This window comes from Lonchura striata, chromosome 15, assembly GCF_050655825.1.
Source record: "Lonchura striata isolate lonStrDom1 chromosome 15, ASM5065582v1, whole genome shotgun sequence".
NCBI classification, from domain to species: Eukaryota; Metazoa; Chordata; class Aves; order Passeriformes; family Estrildidae; genus Lonchura; species Lonchura striata.
The window spans coordinates 4291379-4307235 of record NC_140717.1 but is presented as its reverse complement, the minus strand read 5'-3'; the positions used below and the strand labels follow the sequence as shown (position 1 = coordinate 4307235).

The 15857-nt window shown below is 48.9% G+C and overlaps 1 protein-coding gene across 12 annotated transcripts in view; it reads left to right on the top strand.

Annotated features, from left to right (window-relative positions):
* Positions 1 to 9692: 9692 nt before the first annotated feature.
* MTMR3 (myotubularin related protein 3) overlaps positions 9693 to 15857 on the top strand; it is a 74312-nt gene continuing 68147 nt past the window's right edge. For 11 of the 12 annotated variants that reach the window (XM_021537314.3, XM_085592856.1, XM_021537312.3 and 8 more), the window contains exon 1: positions 9693 to 9851. The gene's annotated coding sequence lies outside the window, so the exon portion shown is untranslated. Of the gene's footprint in view, positions 9852 to 10449; positions 10494 to 15857 lie in introns of all 12 variants that reach the window. The other variant, XM_085592848.1, reaches the window with a different exon arrangement.

Here is a 15857-nt window from a genome sequence, read left to right as displayed (position 1 = left end):
GCCCTCCGGATCGGCCGCAGCCGCGGGGCTGGGGCAGTTACCGTCCGTGGGTCTGGGGAGGGGAAGGAGCCTGCGGCTGTTCTTCCTTCGAAGGAAAACCGGATGGTTCAATAAATCACCTTCTTGAAGGAGACCTTTTTAACGTAGCTGCGCTGCCCCATCCAGTGGCACAGGCTGGGCAGGGAACGGGATCTGGGGGGACAGGGACCTGTCACAGCCGGCGACCCTCACTGCCCCCACACTGCTTCCCTCGGCTGGGACTTCTCCTTGCTCCCCGGGGACGTGTCTGTCCATTACAGTCGGACAGCGCACGAAAAGGGCAGCTCCTGTCAATTCATACGAGCACCGACAGTGAGAACAGATTACACCAGTCACATTTACACCGCACCGAAAGCCCTTTGCTCCGGGATCCGAGCGCTTCCCAGCCTGCAGGGTGACACGGGCACATCCAGCCGACGCCAATCTCTGCTCCGAAGGGTCTCGGTTCTCCTCCTTGACCACAGGGAACTCCTCCTTAACTTAGCCCAGAGTCCGGCTTTAGATGGCAAAGTGGCCTAAAATAGAAAGCACGCCGTGCGCTGTGTGGTGCGGCTCATGAGGGACTGGACCGAGTCCCGCTCGCGGTGCCCTCCGTGCCCGCTGTCCGGGTGTGCGGGCACCGGGGTGCCCGTGACCCGCGGGGGCACCGGGCAGAGGGCCGCACACCCCGGGGCTCCCCCGGGCCAGCAGCAGAGCCGGGCTCTGTTCCCGTCACACAGAGCTGCGTGTTAGCGATTCACACTGCAAATGTCATGACGGGCTGTCTGGAACCTGCCATCTCCCCCGTTCTGTTGAACTAGTAATTTTTAAATGAAATATTCATCGTTTCTATTTCTCAAACATCACTGCACCTGTCAGAGCTTGGGACTGGAGTCTCAGCACCAACATGCTGTGCAGAACAGCCTACCAGAACCAAACCCCAGTGATGATGTCGGTCCAAGGTTTGCTCCAATTCTTTTTTCCTGGAGGAGAACACTTGGCAACTGAAATATGATTCCCTCGCAAAGGCATCTGTTTATGTCCCCTCCTGTGCCAACCCTCCTCAGAGCAGTGCTGGTGAGATGCCAGGTGACTCAGTGGGCTTTGAATGTGTCATCGAGCTGTTTTTGAGTCACTATTCCTCTTTTTTGGGGTGTTTTTTGTAACCTTACCAACTGTGTATTCCCTATTTGATTTCCTAAAGCACCGTGAGCTGTTGGAGCGTCTGCCCAAAACTGGGAATATTAACTCCATTTGTATAACCCAGTTAAATAATTATATGAAAACACACTATTGGTACAGATTTATCTGGCAAAAAAACACTGCATCTGTTCACCTGTGACAACGTGTCAGAGACCTTCAAGACTTCACAACGGTAAAAGTTAAATCTGAAATCTTAATGGAAATCACAGCTTTCTGATCTCAGTGTGCAAGGAAACTGCCAACCTGTCTTGCACAGATAAGGCAAGGCATTAAAGTCAGCTGGCTGCTGGTTCTGCTGAAAATCCATTTTTCAAGGTTCAGTCCAGAATGACTGGACCGAGTCCCGCTGAAGGTACAAGGCAAGCTGGCTTCAGATCAGATGTGGAAGAGGAGAACTTCTCCATGAAATAAGCTTTGGAAAATGAGCTTTTATCGAAAGGCTCCTTCCCCAGTGTGATCCATGGCCGGGAGGAAGTCGTTCAGCACTGAACGTAAGGGTGAGGATGATCAGATGTCACAAGGACGAGTGCCCTGTTCTGGCAGCGCTGTCCCAGTGCTGTGACAGCTACCCAGGGATCCCCTCCTGACTCCGGCTGTGTGGGGAGGCCACTCCCCGCTCGGAGGGTGACCAGACACAAAAGCAGCTTTTTCATTTTGATCTGCACAAAAAGCACCAGGAGAACAGAAAAGCTGGAGTAACCCCAGGATGTGCTGCTGGAGGTCAGTGTGTTTTCCTTGCTGGGCTGTCATGGACACTGCAATCCAGCTTCCCAAACAGCACCAAGGCTTCCATGGCTTCTGGCTTTGCTCAAATCCCTCCTCAAAGTCCCAAATGACAGCCTGGGGCAGGGGAGAGGATCTGCTTTGCAGTTGTGCAGCCCCAAAGGGAGCTGCTCTACTCACACAGGAGTTTCAGCCCACACTTAAAGCAGGTGAGGCCCCTGTTGCCCCTCTGCTTCTCCAAGGAACACCAAAGAGGTTTTAATGCTGCTCACGCACAGGTCAGAGGGGCCAGGGAACCCTGAAGGACCAGGACTCTTAAACATACTTTAAAAATAGAATAAAATGAAAGAGTAATAAAATGGCTGAGGAAAATGTCAGCGTAATCAAAAAAGAGAGACCTGCAGTACTAAATTGCAAAGTTGTAGAAATTGGCCATTAAGTGTTCAAAGCAGCTGAAATGCAATTACAGTAATAGGTATGAATCAGGATAACCCTGGGCTTTGCAATATTTCAATCCTCTACTTTTTTCTTTTTTTCATTTTATCTTAATGATATATGCATTAACTTATCGAGGACTAATGGAAGTTACAAACCTTGGAATCACAGAATCACAGAATCATGTTGATTGGAAAAGCCCTTCAAGTCTGACCAATTATCACCTTGGCAACTTGACCAGCCACTAAGTGCACACCCACACATTTTCTGAACACTTCCAGAGATGGGAACCCTGCCACTGCCCTGGGCAGCCTGGTCCAGGGCTTTACAACCCTTTAATGAAGAAATTTCCTCAATATCCAACCTGAGCCTCCCCTGGCCCAGCCTGAGGCCGTTCCCTCTCCTCCTGTCCCTGTTCCCTGGAGCAGAGCCCGACCCCCCGGCTGTCCCCTCCTGTCAGGAGCTGTGCAGAGCCACAAGGTCCCCCCTGAGCCTCCTTTTCTCCAGGCTGAGCCCCTTCCCAGCTCCCTCAGCCTCTCCTGGGGCTCCAGCCCCTTCCCACCTCCATTCCCTTCCCTGGACATGCTGGAGCCCCTCAATGACAATGACACCTTCCACAGCACGTCCTTGACAGCCACAGAGCCAAAGGTGTCAGTGTTAAACTGTTGACCTGATTGATCCCACAATAATTTATTAACTATGTCTTCAATCTTCCATCCGTCTCCATTTAATCTCCTCTAAGTTTATTCTTAGCTTAAAATCTTATTATAGGATAATTTTTATTTGTCACTAATGAAAGTCACCAGAGATGACCCAAGATGCTTCTTAATTGACCCCCTGGTGGCACTGCAGCAGTGCAGGGGCAGGAACTCCAGTTCCCATTCTCCAGGAGGCTGCAGCTACAGTGTCCACCTGGCCAGAGGAACCAAGAGCTGCTCACCTTTGGAGTTTTAATGAGCAAGTTCCTGTGGGTGGGAATTCCCAGCAGGCACAGCCCTGAGCAAGTTACCAGGCTGTGTCTACAGGAAGGAATTACCACTGAAGATATTCAGCTAAAATAATATAATCTTCTAATGATACTTCAAGCAGCTCCTCCGATTCAACAGCTTCTTGCCCTCTCTTTGCCTGCTCCTTCTCTAATTATCCAACCTCAGGAGGAAGGTGATTAAGTGCTTATTAAGGAAAATAGATATGGTTTATTATGAAAAGCATTTTTTTTCAGGCAGCTTTGTTGTAACAACACAGCACATGACACAGGTTAGAGTTGTGCCAGTTTGCTTTTCCAGAGAAAAGACAGCTTCAGCAGAAAATGCTTTCAACCTTTTACTTTTTAGCTCACAAAGCAAACAATATCATGGGATGGTTTGAGTGGGAAGAGATCTTAATGTTTACTCCAGTCCCACCCCCTGCCATGACCAGGGACACCTTCCACTGTCCCAGGCTGCTCCAGCCCCAATGTCCAGCCTGGCCTTGGGCACTGCCAGGGATCCAGGGGCAGCCACAGCTGCTCTGGGCACCCTGTGCCAGGGCCTGCCCACTCTCACAGGGAACAATTCCCAATTCCCAGTGTCCCATCCAGCCCTGCCTCTGGCACTGGGAAGCCATTCCCTGTGTCCTGTCCCTCCATCCCTGTCCCCAGTCCCTCTCCAGCTCTCCTGGAGCCTTTTTAGGCCCTGCAAGGGCTCTGAGCTCTCCCTGGAGCCTTCTCCTCTCCCAGTTGAACAGACCCAACTCTCCCAGTCTGGATCCATAGGAGAAAATATGAGTTTAACATGAAGCCATATTAATCTAATGATCTAATAATCTCATATGGCTTATTAGTCTATTAAAGAAAATAATATAAGCATCCATAAACTAAGATTTCTGCACATTCTGCCCACACTGAACTCCTGGCAAATCCTCAATATCGATGGCTTCAGTTTTGACTTCCAGGTGGCATCCTTGCAGAGCCAGGCTCAGCCAGATGTGCTCCTACCTGGAAACATGGTCCCCAAAGCCATTTCCAGTGTTTGCTCAAAAATGTTGTCTATGTTCCACTGAATTTGAAGTTCTGAGTCCCCCAAGTGATCCTATTTGAGTAGTCCTGTGATAATCATCTTGATGGGCAGCCAAGGCATGTTGCTTCCCTGCAGTGAAGCGTCGCTAATGGCGTATCTTGTAAAATGAGGTTATTACAAGACAAAAAAAAAAATCCTAAAATGAGGCTCCTGCAAAATGTTCTGACCAAAATGATATGTATGTAATAAAAATCTCATTATTTTCAAATTATTCATCTACTTTGCAAGGGAATGAGTCAGAGCATCTGTTTTGGGGCCCCATCAGGATGACTGGCAGTGCCTCTCTACTGGCACATTTGAATCAGGGGTGGCCCTCATGCTGTGCTGACCCCAATGTCACCTGCTGCCACTTGAATTGAATGAACAATGAAATCGCATTTCTTGGGTGGGAGCAGGAAGAATGGAAACACCTACACATGGAGGAACACAGTGTAAATACTGTGGTCAGGGTCAGCATTCTTTTCAGGCAGTCATCAAATGCTCAGGAGAGTAAAATGAGTGAAACATTTAAATAGGATAAAAGATGAAAACAAAATGGGAGAGTTAGGATGAGGAGAGCTGGTTTTGGGTAAAAAACTGACCAAGGGAGTCAGTTTGGAGCCCTGAGAAAGCAAACTGCCCTGTGTTCCGTGGTCTGACTGTTCTTACTGAACCAGGACTTGGTGTGCTGTTTTTTTAAGAGATATCTAACCCTGCCATCAGTTTTTCATCATAACAGAAACAGCCTGTAAACGCTGAGGTGGCCATTGGGGCCACAGGAGGGAAGTGTATTAAAGGGCCCTGGGTGGTACCAGGAGCAGGAAAGGACCTGGCACACCTTTGGTTTTGCTGTTTCTCCCTGTTCCAGATAGGGTTGGCTCCGGGACTGCAACTCCTGTACAGGATGGGCACTAGAGCAGACTCTGGAAAGGTGATCTGAGGGACCAGGGTGGGGTGACCCAGGACAGGATGCTCTCACCTCACCACCACCATGTGCAGATTTTAACACAGCCAATCACTCAAGTGACATTTGGCCTGCAACTGCAGCCCAGGGAATATCTTCCCACACCAGGCACCTATTTTCTTTCCATAAGAAGCCAGTTGGTAACTGTGGCTGTGCCTCAAATGGTAAGAAGAGTTTGGAAAGGACTCACTGGGCTTTTAGGGTCAGCTGTTGGTGGCAACGGCATCAGGGGACAGCAGCTCTGGGAAGGATGACCCAGAGCCTCGGGATCTGAGCTGCTGGAAGCTCTGGTGTTCTCAAGTTTCAGCCCAGACTTCTCATGGCCATCGGATACTTGTTTTCTCATACAGGAACATCACCCTTGCTCTTAAGGGAGATGTGTTTACTGCTGTGTTTACTCCATAAGTTTCACAAAGAACAACTGTATCTTTTCTCAGCATTCAGGTTTTCTTTTATCTCAAGATCCTTGTATAAGAAAAAATCAGGATTAGGCTATAATTACTTTCCAGTCACATTTTGTGTCCCCTGATTAAAAGGGACCAGAGCTGCAAGCATAATTCCAGAGAAGGTTGCAGTAAAGGCTTCTACAATGGCATTAACATTCCCTTTCTCCTGGAAATACCTCCATGTGTGTGTGCTTTTTGTCAGATCTACTTCAGACTGAGAGTTTGTCGTCATCTTGTGAACAACAAATACACCCAGATTTTTCCCTTCTTCTGTCATTTCCAACTGATGAGCTCCCAGCTTGCGGCAGAGATTCTTGTTAGCAATTCCCAAGGGCATGACCTTGTACTTTCCACTATTAAATTTCATCCCATTTCCAGTGTGCCAGCACTCCATGTTATCCAGCTCTTCCAGCAATACAGCTATTCCTACTGCACAGCCAGTGCCTCCCAGCTTTGTGCCATCAGCAAATACCATCAGCTCCCTCCTACCTTTTGTTCCAAGGCCTGTCTGAAAAATATTGTGCAAGAGCAAAAGCACACATGGGCCAGGCTGTGGTCCTGGGATTCAGGGAGGTTACCTGGGGGGAACATGGGAATCCAGGCACTTTCTGCCCACTCTTCCCTTTGTAGTCCCAGAAATTCCCTTGGTGCAGCCACAGCTGGTGCATGTTTGAGGCGATTCCCTACCTTTTCCCCCTAGCTATCCTTTTTTATGGACCTGATTTCTATTAATTTACTGAATAAATTAATACATCTATTATGTATCTGTGTCTAGGAAACAATTATCAAGGGTATAATCTTATTTAATCTTAGTTAAAAGCAATCAATCTTTATGTATGTGTTTGTGTAAAGACACATCACATTTATATTTTACATTTTTAAACTTACTTGCCTGTCCCCAACATTTTCCTTTTTATGTTTTAAGATTTTAATGCTTTTGAGGTTACACTAACAGGTGTCTAAATGGCTGGATTGCTTTACTTCTTCCAGCTTAAAACCAGCCAGTGCTTCAGGAGGTCCTCCATAATTCATTACCATACTCCTCCCAAATTAAAACCTCTGTACTGGATGAGTGAGGATCCACTCCAGGTCCTTCAGGACTCTGGGTTTTGGAGCACCTCATTCCCTGAGCTGTGCATCAGGTTCTCACAAGTGTTGCTCTCCCTTTGGGTCCAGTAATTTCCATTTCCGTAAAATAATTCTCATCCTTTGCCCTGATCATCATGGAAAATAGAAGCAACAGTCATTTAACACTGGGCCATGTATTAAAAAATAGACTGGAACACAAGATACAGAGAGGTTTGGGACACAAGACATGGAATGTCTCTGTGCACTGTGTGTGACCAGATTGGTAAAGATAAAATGTACAAATATAACAAGCAGCTGGAAGTGTCAGCTTTTCCTTTCACAGGGATGGCACTGCAGGATTTCCCCCTCCTTAAGGACCAGAAGGAGCACCCAGCAGGTGCTGCTGTACAGGAGCCCCAGGTCTCCAGGATCCAGCTTCCCAAAGTAGGTCACATTTGATCTCCCTCCAGGCACACTGCAAAAGGCAACATTTAACAGGGACTTCTCAAAATTCATATTTTGCTTGCTGATGCTGTCAACACATCCTTTTCAGCTACAGCTCTACTGGTTCTACATATTTTCATTCCTTTTGGGTGTAAACAGGCCAGGAATCCTGTTTTTCCCTTCAGTTACCTGTATTTCTTCCAAAGTTTCTTCTGAAAGTACATATTGGCATTGAGATGATATTTGCATTCAGATGATGGCTTGTTGTTGGAAAAAATCCCTTCAGAGGGGCTGATTAACTTCCTTTCAAATGTTTGCTGTCCCTGACCAAGGGAGCCAAACCAGAACACAGCTCACTGCGTGGCTCATATCTGAGTGTGAAGGCACAGGCTTCTGTATTTTGCATTGTTCCCTCTGAACACTTATGCTGCTTCCAGCTTAGACACAACCTAATGACAGACTGAAGTCCATCTGTTACAATGACTAGCCTTGGACTCAGAGGGAGAGTCCTGTGGATAATTTAGGAGTGCATTTTATAGCTACTTGCAAGCATTTCATTTCAGATCAAGGCGAACATGTGGAGCAGGTGGAAATCTCCCGCAAAAGTACAACCTGACCTACATATGGTATTGTAAATTAAAGATATGTATAAAAATAAAACATTAACGATCCATCACAGTTGCAACAAAACCCAGATATAAATCTTGCTGCTGGTAAGGAGCTCCATTGCACAAGGCTTAGCTAGAGCTTCATTTTGGAACCAGCAACATTCCTGCCACCTCCAACACTGCTGCCACTCTCCAGCTTTCCTGTGTTTTCTGTAGCTTAACGCTCACAGGCCTTTTGCTTTATCACTTGTCTCTCAGTTTCCATGTGGTTTTGGCAGTCCTGCTCGTGCTGGCTCCCAGCTCCCCATTACCTCATGCTTTAGGAGCTGTGGGCTGCGCAGGGTGGCTTGGACAGCGCATGGCCTGGTGGCATGGGGCCACACATGTTCCTACAGCTGAGCTGAATGTCACCAAAGCAACGCAGGAAACGTTGTCCAGAAGACCTTGCACACCAGAACGGCTTCTGTAGATCACAGAATATTCTGAGTTCAAAGGGACCCATGAGCATCATCAAGTCCAAACCTTAAATGAACAGCCCTTAGAAGGATTGAACCCTAAGCCTTTGTGTTAGTGGCACTGCCCTGACCAACAGGGCTAATCCCAGGTTATAGTGGAACAGGGTGTTTCTCCAAGGATGTTTGAGGATCCTTAGGAGGATGGATGGCAGGGGATGCTGTGAGGTGTGGGAACACACACCCAGCCCCCCTCAGCACACGCTTCCATTGTTACCTGACTCACAGATTGGCTGAGGTGGCTGCCAAACCTCTGCTGAGACCCGGCCTGTTCCACAGCCTGGCTCAGCCAGTGCCAGGCTTATGGACCTCACAGTGGAAAAATGGGCAAGTTGGCTTTACAGAGTCACAGAACCACAGAATAGCTGGGACTGGGAGGCACCTCTGGAGATCACCCACTCCAACCCCCTGGAGATGGTTGCCTTGAGCAGGTGACACAGGAGTATGTCCAGGGTTTGGATTATTCCAGAGAGGGAGTCTCCATGTCCTCCCTGGGCAGCTGCTCTAATGCTCTACTCAATGGATAGCTCTTCCTCATGCTGAGGTAGAATTTCTTGTGTTTTAGTTTGTGACCATTGCTCCTTGCTCTGTCTCTGAGCACCACTGAAAAGTCTGGTAGTGTCCTCTGACACTCTGTGGAGATATGTGCATGGATTGGTCAGATCTCCTCTAAATTTTCCCTTCTCCAGACTAGCCAGGCCTGGCTCGGGCAGCGTCTCCTCCTCAGGGAGATGCTCAGCCCCTTACTCATGCATCCCTGCGGGCCCTGCCGTCCATCCTCTGAGGGGCCGGGGGATGGCAGCCGCCTCCTGAGGGCACGGCGAGCGCTCAGGCCAGCGGGGCCGCGATGTTACCGACTAGAAAAAACTTGTCACCGTCCAGGCGGTCAGACCTCGGACCTCGGAAGGGGAGGTGGTGGAGTCACCCTCTCTCGGGGCCTTCAAGAGGCGCCTGCATCTGCCCCTGGGTGATGTGGTGGGGTGGTTCGGGGGTTACGGTGGCGGTGCTGGGCTGACGGTTGGAAGAGGCGATCTTAAAACAGTAGATGCTCTTAAGCCAGCAGATGCTTTTAAACCAGCAGATGCTCTTCCAGCCTCGATGACGCCGCGATTCCGTGATTCCCCGGCTCCGTGACCCCACGGTCCCCTCAGCGCGGGCCGGGGCCGGGGCCGGGGCCGGGGCCGCCCCCCTCCCTCCCTCCCCTGAGGGCGGAGGGCGGGAGCGGCGCGCGCCCGGCCCCGCCCCGCGGGGGGAGGAGGGAGGAGGCCGCGCGGCCGCCATGTTGTTGTGTCCGTGAGGCGGCGACGGCGGCCCCGAGCCCGCAGCGACCCCGGCCCCGGCAGGACGCCGCGCCCCGGCACGGGCGGGGGCTCCGCGCCATGCCCTGCCCAGCGGTAAGGACCCGCCGGGGTGCTCCTGGTCCTGCAGCGGGGAGGGCCGGCTCGCCGCGCCGGGGCCTGGCGGAGCGCGGCCGCGCTGTCACTGAGGGCCGCACACGCCCCCTCGGCTGCGGGCGAGGGGCGGCGGCGGGGCCGGCACGGCGCCCTCGGCCCCGCTCCGCTCCGCTCGGCACGGGCGGCAGGAGGAGGAGCCGGTGGCCTCTCGAAGCCGGGCGGGCGGCGATGCCGGGCCCGGGCCCTGGCCCTGCGCTGCCGGGCTCGGGCGGCCGGGGCAGGGTGAGCTCCCGGCGGCACCGGGGCTGCCACTGCCCGTGGCCTGCGGGCCTCGCCCGACGCTGCCGCCCCGCTGCCCGGCCCGTTGGGGTGGCCGGTCCCCGCCGAGCCCGGCCGGGGATCGTCCCGTGCCGCTGGCTGCCGCCGGCCCCTGCTCGGCTGCTCCGGCCGCTGGGGCTGTGGTGTCAGCAGTGTTCAGCTGCCCTTGTGCGTGCGGCCGAAATTCCCGTTCCTTTTATGAGTGGGACTTGTTAAGGCTTTTTGTTTATATGGTTTTGGGGCTTTAATTACGGCTCTTCCCCGTCTTCCTTTTTAACAGTCCTGTTGTTTTGCTGGGATATGAGCAGATGTTGCCCTTCCCTGGTAAGTGCTTTGCACCCCAAACATGGAGTTTAAGTTTGTGCATTGAAGTTGTTCCTGCTCTTGCTCTTTTAGAGAATGTTTTTTGAGCAGCAGATGAGACCTGGTGTTTCTTCACAACTTTATACAGGAAACTGATTTCTTTCCTTTCTGTGCACACTTCCCTTACTGTGGGAAGGCTGGGTGTGAGCTTGTAACTCTTGCAGACTTCAGGTCTTATAGGCACTTTTCTGTGTGCTTCACCTGTTTGTTTTCTTGTGTGATGTAGCCATGTGCAATAAGACTTTCTTTTAGAAGAAAAGAACTTGGCAGTGAATCATGTCAGGTAGTGCTGAGTGGAAGCACAGCTTGGCTTTCTGGTGAATATAAAAGCATATTTCTATTATTTATATTATAAAGGTGAGTCTACTGGGAAGGGGTGGCAGCGTGACGGAAGGAGCTATGACAGGTTTGTTGTAGTACTTGTCATGCTCTGAGCTTCAGATCAAGAACTGAGATGCCTTTTGTCTGCTGCTGAAGCATGTGATATTTGGAAATGAACTTTTTTTGGTGGAGATGAAGGAGGTTTTATGAAGGAGTGCTTGTAAACTGGAGGGGAGGAGGCTGATATCTGATACCTGCTTTGCTTCAGCTGTTACTGATTACAGTGGGCTTGGGAGATAGAAGTGGTGCTTTCTTTCCTAGCACAGGAAATACTGGGCTGTAAGTGTTGAAACTGTGCAGATAAGTGAAGGCGGGGCATGAGGTTCTAAAGTGCTTCAGTGACAAGTAGCTCTATGCCTGCTTTGGAGCTTGGGGAAGGGCAAAGGTGCACCAACAGTGATATTTCTCTGGGTGTTTGCACTGAAAAGTGCTCTTGTCCCCCTTCAGGTTATAGGAATGATAAACAGAGAGCCAAGCTGAATTCACTCACTGGCAGTGCTATAGATGCCTGTCTGGGGCACTGTTAGCATCTATTGCATGAACTGTCTGCACTAGCAATTACTAAAATATCACTGTTAACCTGCTCAAGGAACAAGCCATGTAACCCACAAATGATACCACAAAAGTGGAATAGGTCAGCTTGATAAGCTCTCATTTAATTTTATTTATTTACTTTGCATAAAAATGGCCATCTGCAGCTGGATGAGACAGAAATGGAGCCTGCCCAGGCTTCTGAAATAGAGGATACAATATTTTATCTCAGATCTCATTCCACCTACATGCAAGCCAGGATGATGGAGAGAAGTATGTTGTCAGCTTGCAGGAGTAGGAGGAACATGGCTGTGCAGTGCTTTGCTGGCAAGTAACCTGGAAAAAAGGAGTAACTTAGGAGAAGGGATCTTTGGGTTGGAGTAACAGGCAGGAGCCTGGCAAGTCTGAGAAGAATTGTCTCTGTGGAGGAACTGGCTTGGCATCCAGCATGGACTTTGAGATGGTTTCACCTGCACAGCTCAAAGGGCTGTGAAGGTTGTTCCTGCTCTGGTGGCTTCCTATGGGGAATTGTAAGTGGATACAACAGGATAGGACTCTTCCAGTTGGTACGGATGGTGTCTTCAGAGCACGGGACTCCAAACAGCCAAACTAGCGCTCACCAAATCCTGTGAACCAGAATGAAACATCCAGATACTCAAACATGCGTGTGTTTCATAGTAGCTTACGCTAGCTGAATCAAAGTAATGGCATGTTTCTCTCAAAATAACCAGTTAGATACTGAATTGCCCCAGAAATAACAGGCAACTGTTCTGCATTTGTCTCCAGCCTGAGTAGCTGGTGGTGTAAAGATCTGCCTGTGAGATCCCACGTGGATTTTAAACTCTGAGAAACAAGCTTCATGTCTTGTAACTTCAGCCCTCTTCTAGATATTGGTGCAGTAACTTCCCAGTGCTGTCAGGAAAACTTTAGGGATATGCTTGGGGCTCAATTTGTACTGTAATTCTTGTGAAAAACTTGATTGTTAAAAGGCAAGTATTTCTTTCTTTGTGATGCTTCAGAATTTCAGGGTAGCCAAGTGGTTTGCATGAAAGACCTCAAAGTGAAGTTAGTGACAAAGTGAAGACCTCAAAGTGGAGGAATTGTCAATTGAGGCAATTTGAAATACTGACATTTTACTGGGACTGTTTACTATGCTCAGCAAAGAGCCGGAGCCCTCAGCTCCTGCTGCTTTCCAGCTTCTACCTTGGATGCCTTAGCCCTGAACGGGTGCAGGATTGCTGTGTGCATTGGCTTGCAAACGTGTCAGCTGCTTGTGGGATGGGCAGAGGTCACAAACCACAGCCTCCTTTGGTGTCAGCTGGCCTTATTTGGAGGCCAGCTTTAGCAAAACAGCCCCAACTTTGTCCCTTTGCTTTGAGCAATTGAGAAGCACTGACAGAATGGACTTGATAACACAGAGGGGTAAACTGGAGCATGAGTAGCCCTGACCTGTTTTTCCCTTCACCTGCTTAATAATTTCTGGTAGTGGTGTCAGGGAGGTGACCCCCAGCTGGTTGTAAGCTTTCCAGGGGCAATGTGTCATCCCTTAAGGAAGGCCTCGAGTCCATCCCTGCTGCTCAGAGCTACAGGAAGGAACCAGCCTGTAGCAGCAGGGAAGAAATGCAGTGTGATCTTGTTGCAAGCAGTGGTATCTCTGACGTTCAGTCTGTTACGAGGTGTCAGGTTGTGCTGCTCTGAGCCACAGGTGCTCTGTTCTCCTTCAGGAAGTACCAGTGTGCACCTGGAAGTGAGGCTTGGACCTGCAGAGCCGTGCAAAGTGAGCTGGGGAGGAAGGGAGGGAGGGCAAACAGGCGGCTTTCTGGAATGTTGGTTGAAATGGAAAAGTTGTTTCTGGAGTCACAGGTGTCCAGCAGGAAGCACTGTTTGTAAAGGCTTCAATTAAAACATAGTTGCTGATGCCTGGCTTTGGTTTGTCTTCTGAAACTCCTCAGACTTGGAATCTTCAGGTAAAGTCTGCAAAGCAGCAGTTGTTTTGACACATGAGTGTGGCTGCAGATTAAGCTGGTAACTGGATGTGTGCTCTGTAGAGCTTCCTGGGATCAACTGGGTCCTTCAGAGGCACTGTTCCTCCTCTTGGGTGTTAATTCTGAAAATAGTTGCAACAAGGTAACCATGGTGAGATCCATCTGGAAGTTTTTTTGGAATTTGTGTGTGTATATGCATGAGTGAAGCAGCTAATGACATTGTAATAGCTATCGTGGTGCTGGAACTCTTCCAAACTCTGATAAGAAGGGGGAAAAAACCCAGGCTCTGCAAAAGACTTCCTAAATAGGGTGTTGTTGGCCTTCCTTGGGGGAGCTGACTTTCAGAAGGCTTGAAGACTTGTTCAGTGATATTGTAACTAAACTTATGCAAGTTGCTGTATTGAATTATTGCCATTTCTGAGAAGTTAATACCTTGAGCAAGACTCCAGTGGAAGTTGAAGTTGATTTTGGAGTAGTAAATCCATTATTTTTCCTCTTGATTAGGAATGCAGTGAAGAGCTGTAAAGTAGCATTGGTGGGCTGTCTTGGGGGCAGGCAGTTGTACATAACCACTCATGCCAGTAATGAAATGTGCCCTCAGTAACACAAGCAGATAGATCCTAAGCAGTATCAACCCCCTTTTTAAAGAGAAATTGAACCAAAATACTGAATTGTAAATACTTCAAAATGCAGCTTTGCAGTTGGGTGTTAGTTGAAGGAGGGTAGAACATCAAAGAAACTGAGGCTTGGAGGAGCCCTGGGAGGTGACAAGCAAAGCAAGTTGTCCTTTGCCTTGCTCAGCACATCTGGCTGTTGTTTGCAGCATTCATTGTGATGGGCTGACAAACCACGATGGAAATGGGGATGGGCTTGCTGCAGAGAGCTTCATCTGAGGTGGTGATGGAGCTGATGCAGTCCCTGTCTTCTGTGGCATTGGTTGGTCACCACATGATTCTGCAGCGTGCAGGGGGTCAGCTTCAGGGTTGATTCTGTATCTGGTGGAGCATTAGAACTAGTGCTAGATGAGCTTAGCTTGGACAATTACCCTGTCACCTGTGGAATTAGCTTGAAGCTGGAATGAAATCTGAGTCTTGGTGTTAGTCCCTGGCTACTTGGGAAGAGCTGGACTTCCTGAAGGGCAGCCGGAACAGACCACCCCCCTGACTGGGGTGTGTTCTTCAGAGGGAGAGCCATAACAGGGAGTGTTGAAATGTGTGTACTTCTGGGACTGGACAGCAGGGAAGGCTGCCATGAGGCTCAGAGCTTCCAGAACATGGTCTAGAAGGCAGTGAATATCCATGTGGGAAAGACTTGTATTCTGTTATTTTGATATTTAACTGTCTTCTTCCATCCTGTGTGTGTTGGTCTTGAACTGTGTATTCTGTGCTCCCCTCCTTTTGATTTTATTCCAAAAACTCCTGCATCATCTGCAGGGTGACCTCGTCTTGGGGTAATTTCAGAACTGAAGTTATTCTTTACTGGGACTATCTCTAGTAGGTGTACCAGATATGACCTCTCAGGTCCTGCTTTGGTTTAGCCCTTACTGAGATAAGAATTGAAAAATACTTTTCCCACTGTAATTTCTGCTACTTGCTTTTCAAGTGGACATCGTTGTCCTAGTAACTTTACTTCCTGGATGTGTTTCTTCCTTGCTGTGAGCACACCAGGCCCATGGCTAAGACTTCTATCAAAGGCTCTTGTACCCTATTTTAAGAAAGATTTTCATCAGGGAAAACCAGTGAAAATGGTATAAATCTTTCTTTAACTGAGATTTTTGATTTGAAAACAAAGTAGCATGAAATAAATCTCTAGGGTGCCTGTCTGTATGATGAAGTCTTTTGTATATACAAGTCTAATAGTCTCTAAGTATTTTGGATTGTTCTGGTACTCTGAGGTTTAGTTTCTGGAACATGTAATCAGTATGGGGGGAAGTAATACATTTCAGGTTGAATTTGTGGAGGAAGGCTGCTGCATTGCCATTATTAAGTCTTTGTAGTTTTTCTTTCAAATACCAGAGATTTGTGCACTGGTATAGATATTATTTATAGAAACACTGGTAGAACAGTTTTGTGTTGCCCTTTTGTGGGCCTCATTTGCTTCTCCAAGTTTGGGACTGCAAACGAGGGCTGTAATCAAAGCATTAATTCTGTGGTGTTACCTGAAAGGACAGAGAAATAAAAATAGTTTCTCCTTGTACCTTTAAAGGAAGGTTTTGACTTCTCTATCAACCAGGAAAGGGCAGACTCCTGACAAAATGAGACTTGTTTTCTCCAGTGCTTCTTCTTCTGCTGGTGGAAGCATCTGGGGGGAGCTGCTGCCAGGCACCTGAGGGAGGAGAGGGCAGAAATCCTGTCTGTGTAGGTTGACATGGAGTCTGTGAAGACAAGATGCACTTGGCTGCCTTCCTGAGCGTCCTTGGAGAGCAGAG